Source organism: Saccostrea echinata, unplaced genomic scaffold (assembly GCF_033153115.1).
Source record: "Saccostrea echinata isolate AGI-Se365-2 ecotype Australia unplaced genomic scaffold, CSIRO_AGI_Sech_v1 ptg000009l, whole genome shotgun sequence".
NCBI classification, from domain to species: Eukaryota; Metazoa; Mollusca; class Bivalvia; order Ostreida; family Ostreidae; genus Saccostrea; species Saccostrea echinata.
The window spans coordinates 73,256-86,141 of record NW_026889758.1 but is presented as its reverse complement, the minus strand read 5'-3'; the positions used below and the strand labels follow the sequence as shown (position 1 = coordinate 86,141).

At 33.7% G+C, this 12,886-nt stretch overlaps 1 pseudogene; it reads left to right on the top strand.

The window, feature by feature from the left end:
- Positions 1 to 8,437: 8,437 nt before the first annotated feature.
- Positions 8,438 to 12,577, top strand: LOC133183127 (uncharacterized; annotated as a pseudogene).
- The last annotated feature ends 309 nt before the right edge of the window (positions 12,578 to 12,886 follow it).

Genomic DNA, 12,886 nt, shown 5'->3' with positions numbered 1-12,886 from the left:
TATATAATAAAAAATATTTTTATTACAAAAAGCCCATGGGCCACATCGCTCACCATAGTAACTATGGCCCTTCTTCAACAGCAGATTCATAATTTGAACAATGTTGAATCTACACTACCTGAGGATGTTTCTGTATTAATATGACTAATCTTAACTTTGCTGTTCTTGAGAAGAAAGAATATTACATATATACTACAGTGTATGTATTCTTATGTGTAACTTTCATCCCCTGTTGTTGCCCCACCCTACCCACAGGGGTCATGATTTGTACAAACTTCAATCTACCCTACCTAAGGACGCTTCTGTATTAATATGACTTATCAAGGCCTTGCTGTTCTTTAGAAGAAAATTTTTAAAGATATTTTCTATATATTAATATGAAAAACTTTGATCCATGTTGTTGCCCCACCCTGCCCCTGGGGCATGATATGAACAAAGTTGAATCTATGTAGTAATAAAAGGTTTTATAAAATAGTTCGGGTTCGGGATGTATATATTTGTATACGTCACGATCAGCTGATCACTGAACTACCATATCAAACTAGTTGTGAATTTACCCTGGATGTATACAGAAGTCTGTTGACACATGTCCCGTCCGGAGTCCAGAGCTCAAGTGAGTTGTAACCTATGTTACCCCTCACCATATTTCACAAGTTGTACTAACCAAATACTGTACCCCCTTATACAAACGCACTTCACAACATTGGCGTCGCCGGTAGGATTCCCCGATCGGTGAAGTGCGACATTATGTGTTCATATTTCGCGCCAATTTTTTCTTTGCTTTTCGTTAATCTTATCAAATAAAATTCTTTTTCAAAAAATAAATTCAATGGCGGTTTCTATCATTTCCTGTCTTTTTTCTCATTTTTTCATTTTGATTTGATTGTTGTCGGATTTTCTGATAACAATCATAAACATTTCACTCTCGAACTCTCGGACTTTCTGATAGTTAATCAACAACACGTCTGTTTCTTCTATCTTTATTTTCTCAACAAAGTAGAACTTAATCAAAATGGCAACTAGTGAAAACCCTGTAGACATAAACAATGCCAGCTTTGAGGAATGAAAAACAATCCCAAACATAGGAGAAAAGAGGGCAGGGTTAATCGTGAGACTTAAAGAAGAAAAAGGGAAACTTTCTGTAGACGACTTAAAAGCACTTACAACAATCCCAAGCACAATCCGGGATCCCCTTGTGAGTGAGTGTATGATTGTTTTCAGAGAGAGAGAGAGAGAGAGAGAGTGACACAGCCAGAAAAAACACTTCCAAATATTGAAGATGCTCTAAGTCAAATTACAAAATTACAATCAGAAATTGGTAAGCTAACAAAAGACATTGAAAGAAAAAAATATACAAATTTCTCAGTCAGAAAAAGACATCACTGCTAGACAACAACAAATGGAATTTTTAAGAACATACATTAAGATCTGAACATGAAGAACAAGTGCGCAAGTTACGACAAAAATTTGAAACAGAGTTAGAAAACACAAAAGCACACTATGAAAACACAATTAGTAAAAAAATGACAGCAAAGGACAAAGAACTTGCAGTGATGGAACAAAAACTTTTGGAACAAGACAGCAGGTGGGTTAGTAAAATACAACATTTAGAAAATAAAATCAAGCAACTTGAAGATGAAAAAATCAGTTGAGAAGTAGACAAGTTAGCCCCACAAGGAGTTTACAGAAACTTTTCATCGGTTAGCCTTGACACCAATGAGCCAAAGGGACCAAGTCCACCAAAAATGTCTACATTTGATGGAAAGAGTGACTGGAGACCCTTCTTCACCAAGTTTTCCCACATTGCATCAAGATACAAATGGTCCGATAAACAGAAACTGGACAAACTTATTGAGAGTCTTCGAGACAAAGCCTTGAAATATTTCAGTTCCAGACCAAGTTCAGATCAGAGAAGCTTTAAGAAACTGAGCGCAAAAATGAATGAGAGATTTGGCAAGAAAGACCTGCCTCATATAATACGAAGACAATTTCAAGATGTCAAACAAGGTCCTGAGGAATCCGTAGAAGAGTTTGCAGATAAAGTTTTGGAAATGACAACAGACGGATACCCAGACACACCAGAAGACTGTCGACAAACTGTTGCAATAGATGTATTTTTGAGAGGCTGCACAAATAAACAAGCCATGGACAAAAACCCACCCACATTAGACATTGCAACACGGTACATAAAAAGTGCAATCACAAATTAAAAGCTTATTTTAGGTCTTAAAAAGTCTGAAAGAAGAAGGGTGAAGTTTGAGAGTTCAGAGAGTGAGGGTGAGGAAGATGAAGAGAAAGTTAACAAAGTTAGGGCTATTTACAAAACAAAACAAACATCAACACCATACACAGAACAAACAAAAGTGTCAAGACTAGAGTCAAGGGTCAAAAGATTAGAAGATGACACAAGTGAAATAAAAACAAACATTCAAGATATTCTAAAAATTTTAAAATCCTCTAGTCAGAAAAACAATTACAGATCAAACAGTAGAGAGAGTGCAAGAGTTAGATCTTCTTCAAGTAGCCCAAGCAGACAAACTTGTTTTAAGTGTAATCAAGAAGGTCACTATGCCAAAGACTGTCCTAATCGTAGGAATAGGTCACCATCACCCCAGTCTAAACCTTTAAACTTCAATAGGTTGGAGATGTAGGCCATTATCCAACCTATTCGGATACATTAGACAGGCCTCGTCTTTAAGTAAAATTTAAAATACAAGAAATTGAACTTTACAAAGATGATAAATTGAAAAACACCCTTTATTCCCTTGTACTGTAAACAACAAAACAATTGATGCTGTGATAGATACTGCAGCACAAATCAATTATGAACTTTTTGAAACCCTCAAACCAAAACAAACACTGAATAAAGAAATCTATACTTATAAATTAATAAATTTTGCAAATAAACTCCGAAACGGGTGCACCAGAGTTCTTATTTACTCCTCTAACAATACACTGTATACAAGATGATGTCCGTAAACTATATTTAGATTTCACTGGCATAGTCAGTATCGTACATTAAATTAAAAGTCTTCTTTTATTTTCTAAAAACAGCCATGAAATAGCAAAAAATTGAGTACGGTGGCGATTCCGGTTGGCGGATCTAAAATACTGGTAATTTTTAATGAAACTGACAACAAGCAATCATTTATTTATTTTTTTAAACGTCATCACTGAATTATTCAATCAAAACTTGATTTAGATGATATAAAAGAAATAAGTTGTGATAACCGATTAAAGAGGGAAATATGCAAATTATTTTCGTCATTCACCGATCTTAATATTGACGGAAGCTTCTAGAACATCATATAGCATCGAGCCCGATGTTAAAAAGAAATACGAGGCGATCATTTAAAAAAAAAGCTTTTGTATGAATGGTCATTGAAATAATGGTAAATCATTGATAACACTATACGTTTTGAATATATTTATATATCGAAAGACTATTTCATGTATGTAGTTGGTTTTTCTAATAAATTTATCGGTGAAATTTGTATATACAAGTATTCCTTACTGAGATCATCGTGGCAACGAACCCGAAGTACAATTTGTACTTCGTAATAAACTTGCTAACATGAAAAGAGAAAATTAATGAATAAGGCATTGTTCAAATACAATTAAAGCTGTGTAAAATGTTGTGCTTTAATCAATACATTTCAGTTTTTTTCTGAATACAGTCTTTTGTATCAAATACTCGGCCTATTCATAGGGCGTTAAAAACTAATTTTTACACAGATCCCGTGCTTAGGTCTTGGTTTACAAATATGTATGTACCTTATTGATATGTTAAAAAAGTAAACTACATTTTTTACATATCAATAAGGTACATACATATTTATAAACCAAGACCCAAGTATTTGTGACCCCCCCCCCCGAAAAAAAAAATCATGCAGTTTATCAGTAAATTGTGCATATTCGCTGCTTTTATCCTTGATCGAAATGAAATAATATCATCTGAAGTACAATATCCATAACATAGTATAACAGGTTTCACAATAAACGCCAATTAACGAAATTGTTATTGTCAAGTATTTTCAGAAAGGGGTGGGGTAGGGGCGGGGGTTTCGGAGGGGGGGGGGTGGGGTGGAGACATTCATCTACATGTGCTTCATGCAGGATTTTGAACAAAGTATTTCTTCCTGCTATAAGTCTGTAGGCTGTCAGTAGAAACTACAATTATATATTTTCATTTTCTGTCGTTAGTGGTATAAATTCAATTCCCGCGCTTGCGCGGGATTTCATCTAGTAACTTTAAAAGGGACAGGTGAACATAATATCATCAAAGCCAAAACAGCAGAAAAGGTTAAGTTAAGAATAGGGCCAATTGTACAAAGATGGGATATAGTGGTTGGGGAGATTGCAGACTCATTATTACTTGGCCTTGATTTTTTGAAAGCACACAACAGCATTATCAATATGCAAAACTTGACTCTTATATTGGATCAAACATAAGTACCAATCACTAAGATCAAAACAGAGGGTTCTAAGAATGATTTTCAAATTTACATAATTTCTGTACAGAAAAGAACTGTCATCCCACCTCAAACAGTTCAAATAACACCATTAAATGTTGACAAATTCATTTTCAATGGTTCACTTTGTATTGAAACAGGAAAATTTTTTTCAAATTTTTTCAAAGGGTATTATGCCTCCCAATTCTGTGATAAATTAAGAACAAGCAAGAATTCCCTTTAGAAATCCAACAGATAGATTTGTCACTATAAAAAAGGGTCAAAATATAGGTTTTGGAATGGAAATAGATGAAGTAGTTGATATGGAAGATGACAAACAAATATCTGTCAATAAAATTGACATAGATCACTCCATTACTACCCATACTTCACAAAATTTAAGATCTCAGTTACCACCTCACTTACAAGACCTATATTATAGATCAATTACTAACCTAAATAAAAAAAAGACCATTATGAAGTTTTCTCTTTGTTAAATAGATTTCAACACGTTTTTGCCAAAGATAATTTTGATTTACAGTACAGTCAACGCGGTTTATGCATTTACCGCGCACCCCCGCGGTGTGATTCTCATCGCAGTTAGTACAGGTGTCTCAGGTAATAACCGCGTGCCCCCGCGGTGTGATTCTCATCGCAGTTAGTACAGGTGTCTCAGGTAATAACCGCGTGCCCCCGCGGTGTGATTCTCATCGCAGTTAGTACAGGTGTCTCAGGTAATAACCGCGTGCCCCCGCGGTGTGATTCTCATCGCAGTTAGTACAGGTGTCTCAGGTAATAACCGCGTGCCCCCGCGGTGTGATTCTCATCGCAGTTAGTACAGGTGTCTCAGGTAATAACCGCGTGCCCCCGCGGTTCGGCCATCCAGGTAATTCACACCGCCGCGGTGCAGCCTACCGATCATAGGTGAAAAACAGTCTTGGTCTAAATCGCGAGTTATCTCCCTTCGAAATTATAAACCAAAACAAAATAAAACGAAACCAAACAGAAAGAAAAAAATAAAAAATGTAACAGTGATGATATTAAAAATATAGAAGCTGAAATATTAGAATATTTTAAGTACAAAATGAAAATTAATTTTCTTATAAAAATATATTCTCATGTATCTAAGATAATTTTAAAACTTTTATTGCAATTTTCAAATAGTGTTATATAATCTCTGAACTTTATTTAATGTGCATGTAGCAAAAGTCAAGCAATATGTTCATTCTATTAGAAGCCACAGCATTCGATATAAATACTCTAGGTGATATAGTCTTACGACTATGCAAGGTAATATACCCAAAAATTCATGATATTCAATATTAATTAATATTTTCGTGGTGTGTTTTGTGAATTTAAGATATATCATTTTTAGGTGATTTGATTAAAGAATGCATCTATCACAGTTTCAATTTTATTGGAAGGGGGGGGGGGGCGGCTATGAATGATGTTTTTTTTTTTAAATATTCAGATTCCAATATAAGATTAAAATAAGCAGATTTTGGATGTAATTATCATTCTCGGAGTCGTCTGTGAAACGTCATTCCTATCTAAATGTATTCCGGGCATAATTCTTGAAATCAGTTAGAATGGGATATTGTGTGTGCGTAATTTGATGGCCTACCAGTCCTGGATTAAGTCTGTTTTATTTTTGCAACATATTGACAGTTGTTAAATATAAAAATCATAGACCGGGAGGATTATGATTTCAGACCCCCCCCCCTCCCCCACGTCTGAATCCTCCATTGCCGTCTGAACTTCATATTATTATTTTTTAACATAAGTTGGTATGTTTTGATAAAATTACAGTCGGATTCTCATCACAAATGTCTGATCTTAATAAATTTGAATCAATTTCTATTTGCTTGGTCATCTATAAAAAACAATATGTTGGGATGTTAAAGCTAAGGGCTATCCTACATGTACCCCCAAAATTACAGCATGCTATTTTATTGTGTAGTTAATCCAATACGATGACAAGGTACCCGAGGCCATAGAGGTGTGAATGCCTCTAAGGTAGAAATAATACTAATTCTTATACATAGGAAAAAGCCAATAAATTACGCACAACCGAATGAACTTTAATTTTTAACAAATAATGAAACAAAGCACACCATTTCATCTGTATACTAGATTATACTATGGGGAAAGCGCAATATTTCTCTTATTTTATTTGCACATTAAGAGCTAAGTAAAACTGTATAACAATATTTCTATATCCAGTGTTTTCAGCTAACAAACGCTTCTGATGATAAAGGTTACTTGCATGTAGTTGCCTCGGTAATGCGCTCAAGCGGAAAGTTCAAATTGAACTATGCCGATTAAAAAATGCCATGATAATTTATACGAGAGAGAGAGAGAGAGAGAGAGAGAGAGAGAGAGAGATTTACTGCACATTGCCTAAACATGTTTCAGAATATCTAACTTTTCCATCTATCGAATATTTAGCGAAACGTGCGCGTTTCATAAAAAAAAATAATACGGAATTATGGAAACAAAGTTTATGCTTATGTCGAGGAATAAATTTATCTAAAAAAAATATTTTATCACATTGATCAAACATCAGAATACTTTTGAAAAACAATCCTACACTACTAAATTTCATTTAAGAAATTAGGGTTGTAGTTACAACTACGGTAGTAGTTACATTATGTATATATATATATATATATATATATATATATATATATATATATATATATATATATATATATATATATATATATATATATATATATATATATTAATAGCATATTAACCATTTATACTAAAAACCTGTAATATAGACCGAACAAGAAGCAGTTATACGGTTATACGGTTGTACAGGTAAAAAAAAAATCCCGATGTGCATGTCAACGGTAAGTCACACCGCCGCGGTCTATATCTGGCTACAGGTAGGACCGCGATGAAGTTGTATCGCGGGGTGTATCGCGGAAAGGATTAACACACCGCGGGGGGAGCGTAATCCGCGTTGCCCGTAGTGTAGGTCTATTTATTAGGCAAACAACTCAACCTATAGATTTGATACTAGGTTCATACAACTTGAACGACTCAGAGAAAGAAATTCCTGAATACTTACAAGATTTAAGGTCTAATATTACAGAATGTCATCAAATTGCAAGAGAAAATATTTGTAAAGCCCAAGATAGACAAAAAGATACTTTGACACCAATATATATCAAAGTACATACAATGTGGGAGATGTTGTACTGAAAATTGATTCAGCTACAAAACTGGGTCAAAGTTCAAAGTTAAAGTCTCCTTGGAAGGGTCCATATATCATAACTGAAGTCAAATCTCCTGTTTTATTTAAGATCATTGATAAGAAAAAGAGAGAAACTGTAATACACCATGATCGTATCAAGCTCTGTAAAGATCTAGATCATCCCGGCTGGGTAAAAAGATTCAGGAATAAATTTTTCAATCAGAGTGATGGGTCTTTGAAGCAGACTAATTGTACTTCTTCAACTACAACATCTGAATCTGATGATGTGCTCCCGGATGTTGTAAATCTTTTTAATGCTAAGGATGATACGTCGGATGTTCTGATGCATCATCAAAACACCACTACTTCTTCAGGTTCTCCTACAGAAAAAGAACAGGTTAGAAAAGGTCAAAGAACACGACAAAGACCACATTACCTATTTGACTATGTACAGGATTATATTAGCAGAAATGCATATGAATGAATAACTAACATTTTTTAACAACTTCATTAACTGTTTTTAATGTTTTATATATATATATATAAAACAAACATACAAACAAACAAACAAACAAAATAATAAATAAATACACACATATTTATTTTTTAAAATTGTATATTTATTTCATTTTACTTTAAAATTGGTGCCAAACTTGTGTTAGTAATATCAAAAACTTACAAGCATAAGGAGCATTTAAATTTTATTTTCATTGACAAATATTTTGTCACTGTTTAATAGTAATTATTTAACCTTTATTAAATGTAGAGTAGAATTGTTTTAGAAATGTCAGACTTAGGAGATCATTTTGTACCTGACGATGAGGAAGAACCTCTACCAAACCATGTGCAAGGTTCCACTTTAGGTAAGAAAGGGAAAAAGTACCCTGTTTGTAACTCGAAGTTTACACATGTTCGACGACATGTTAGTCAAGAACATATTCCTTGGATTCTTTATCCAAACATATCATGTTGGACATGTAAATTAGGTTTTGGCCAGGAAAGATTTTTAACGTAGGTCGCGGGTTTGCTGACGTCATTAAAACTGAGTACGCAATTTATATGATTTGGGCGACTTTCTTGTGCACATTTGATTATGACATCACAATGAGTAAGTCATTTTTTTAACTCTTCAATACAACAAGCTGAAGTTATCACAGATTGAAAACTTTTTTTAAATGATTTTTTTAATGTTCGAAAATAGAAAGCGTTAGAAAGCGTTTATTTATCATCACATTGAGGCCACAACAGTATCACGAAAAGATGCGGAGCAACTGAACAAGTGTCAACTGCATGATTATTTTTTTTTCTTTTGACGTATTTTAATAAAAAGTTTGTTTTACTGATAAACCGTCATTATATAAACAACCGCAGTTACAACTGTTATATCAAAAGTTTAAACTTTATTTTTAAAAAGGAAATTTAAAAAAAAAAAAAAAGTATATCTATATCACAATTGAAAAACTGCTCAAGTATGAAGCATAAAACATAAAAACGACACAGACCTTCTATAATAACAGCTTACAATGCTGTTAGCTTCAGATTATATTTAATTTGCTTTCCCGGTCAAGCAAATTGCCCGATAAATTGAAAAGTCGCTAAAAAAAAATCTGGCTAGTAAATTGTAGCCTGTTGATAAGGCAAGATAGAATTAATTTTTAGATTTTCATCTCCATTTACCTCTCTCAAAGTATTTCGTCCGATGGCTTTTTAAAAATTCTTTTCAGAAGTATTTAAATATAAAATCAAGGTAAAAGTTTGGGAGGTATCCCCCATTTGTATGCGAAAAACCGAATAAAGAATAAATAAAAAAAAAAAAACCGGCGAGGAATGCAGTGTAAATGCACCGTATAAATACAGATATGTAAAGAGAATTAAGGCAGTGATGTTTAACTAGATTTAGATACATCTATTATCATAGAAAGATTTGAACAAAGTAAAAGTACTGCGACGAAGAAATTAAAGCTCCAAAATAACAGAATCTCGGAGCTAGAGGTACTTGTGTGTTATTTCGACTGATTAAAAAAGATTGCTGGCAGACTTATTAAAAATTCGCGATAAAGAAAACAGGGATATTAATTCGGTAGGAATCTGAGGAGGGGCGTGCCCCCATAATTTTTTCAATGTGTATAAAATACTTTAGAAAATCGAGCTAATTTACAGTTCTTGTCCCCCTCGATAATATTGCCAGTGCATGAAAATAATATGCATATTAGAAAACAGAGGTAATTTGCGGTTGTGCCCCCTCAAGAATGTCTGCTTCAGGCCCGTAGAACGCGGGGGGGGGGGTGTTCCCACTTTTTTTCTGAGTATAGTATTTTGCTACAGTAATTTAATTTTCCTATAGATGCATGCTGGTTGCCCCCCCCCCCCCCCCCACACACACACATACACACACACACTTTTTGTTGCTGTTATGTCGAGCCTGGCAAATCCAGGATTTCGACAGCTTATAAGGTTTTTTTTTAGGTTGCCCCCCCCCCCCATATTGAAACCATTGCTACGTGCCTAAACTTGTCTGTATCTGTTAGGTTGCCCCCCCCCCCCCAACTAAAAATTACATCCCATGTTCCTGTGTATCTTGGTGTTTAAAAAAACACGCTCATCAAAGAATAAATTCTTTAAACTATTATAACGCCATGTTTTACAAATACTTTAACAATATCGAACGGTGTCAAGAATGAAAAATCGGACGCTCAAAAAATGACAAAGTTCGGTGAAAATTTGTGATCTTTTCATATAAAACACGAGTAGTTCTTGTTTCTTATTTTTTATTTACCAACAGAATTTGATTTATTTGGAAAAACGCTGCATGACGATATGTGGTGATACCTCAGCGACATCCTGCTCGTATTAACATTACCAATGTGAAAATTCCGTATACGGGTCATTTGAAAGCACTTGATATACGTATCACAGGCATCGGAAGCAAATAACATCTAGAATACAAGTGTGTTGGGGGTCCAAACTTCGTTGATCGGTATTGAATTAAGAAAAAGTTTATTTGTTAGCACTTCAGCTGTTCCTCGTGAAGATTATTTATTTAGGATTTATATCAAGCAAAATGAAACAAAAATTAGTCTTCGATGTAGGAGAATATTGGACATATAACATGTATCATTTCAACTTTACAGAGAATAGATATGTATTTGTTGAAAAAAGATTATTTACTATACTCATCCCCTACCACATTTGCTCCTGAATAAAAGTTGTACCTAACCACTCACCATTTCTCTTCCCTAACGTTTTGGCGATTACTCATATTCTTACTTGTCAGAAAATTTTGAAATTTTTTTTCTAATATTATTCTCTAATTAATATTCGTTCCCCCATTCTTGTAAGAAAAAAGTCTCTGAATCACGCTAGGAGTACTGCTCCTGCAAGCACACCTGCCCCCCCCCCCCCCCAGCTAGCCTTCTCTGTCTTTCTCTCTTAGTTACAGCTTAAACAAGGTGTTTCAGACAAAATACATTGTTACATAACTCATACATCTGTGCTTATTTTAAATACAAACTTTACATTAAATATATATAAACATAATTTTCTTCTTTTTGTTTTTCTGCACTTTATACCGAGCTTGACCTCGCGATAGTTTATAGCGTCATTCTTAAAAATGCTACATTTTGTGATGTAAAGGCAATTATTCGCATTTAAATTACGAGAAAACTAACTCGAAGACATATTAATTTTTTTTACATAGATTTATCTGAAATCATCTCTGTGTGAAATGACCAAAAGGGAAACAATTTCGTCTGCACCATTTAAAAGTTACGGAGATTTTTTGAAAAGAAATCTTTCCTGAAAACGAGTCAAAAATGACGTTTTCTCTATAGAATTCAATAGAATAAAGTCGAAAATATTACGACAACGATGGCATGTTTGGGATTTAATAACACAAAAACAGTGCAGACGAATTTAATAAAATTTTCAGAGAATGTACAACAAAAGTAGGAGATTCATATATGTGATTTTCATGGTATGTTTTCGAGCAATTTTAAAAGGTCACCAAACCCGCGACCTACGTTAAGACTACATATAGAAAAAGATGACTCCAGCTATTGTGGATATGATACTAACATCCATGGTCAAATTTGGGGCGAAAAAATTTCTTTAATCAACAGATCAACAAACTTAATGTGATATTGTTTATAAATTCAAATGAAAAATTTTACACATGTTTAGGAACAATTTGGCAAGAAGATGACCTAGTACAAATAAAACATTACTTGGATGCAACACATCAACATCAGGCATTACCAAAGACACCTTATCCAGCTAAAAATTTTACAAGTCTATTACACTGGAAAATACTCAGTATTCTTTTTGGATATTAGCAGCCCTCCTGCTGAGGTTCTACAAAAATGTGAACTTAACAAAACAAAGAAATACTTATAAAAGGATCCTCAATTATTTATTGGGCCCATCAAAGATCAATTGACACCAACTCGACTAACATGGGTTTACAAAATTGCAACATTAAATGGCATGGAATAAGAGGCATGAAATGGTCTTCTCTCACTCAAACTCTATCTCTGCTACAAAGGATATAATCCCAAGAATTATTATAATCCATTTAGGATCTAGTGACATCTCTTTTAAGTCGTCTTCCTCTTATAGCCAAAATGAAAAATGACATTGCTTCATACATAGAAAATTTTCCAGATACAATTTTTATATATTCTGAACTGCTGTCAAGAAGAGTTTGGGGCAGAATTGCAGTCTGGGAGGGAGAAAATAAGAAAATGATTATCAATAAAGAACTAGGATCATTCATGGAGAGAAGGGGAGGGAAAGTGATATTTCATCATAAAGTATATTGGAAAAACAGAACACTTTTTTTAGAAGGGATAGGATACATTTGACTGAGAAGGGAAATGACATCTTACTGTCAGACTTCAAAGATGCATTACAAATGTTATGCTGATTGTATAGTGTAATCATTTTTAAAATTGTATATATATATATATATATATATATATATATATATATATATATATATATATATATATATATATATATATATATATATATATATATATATATATATATACATGTACAGTATACTGTTTTTATATTTAAATGGCATTAAGTCGGATGTTCTGCTTTGTGCCATACCTTGGGGTTCATTAAAATGGGGAGGAATGTAGTAATAAAAGGTTTTATAAAATAGTTCGGGTTCGGGATGTACATATTTGTATACGTCACGATCAGCTGATCACTGAACTACTATATC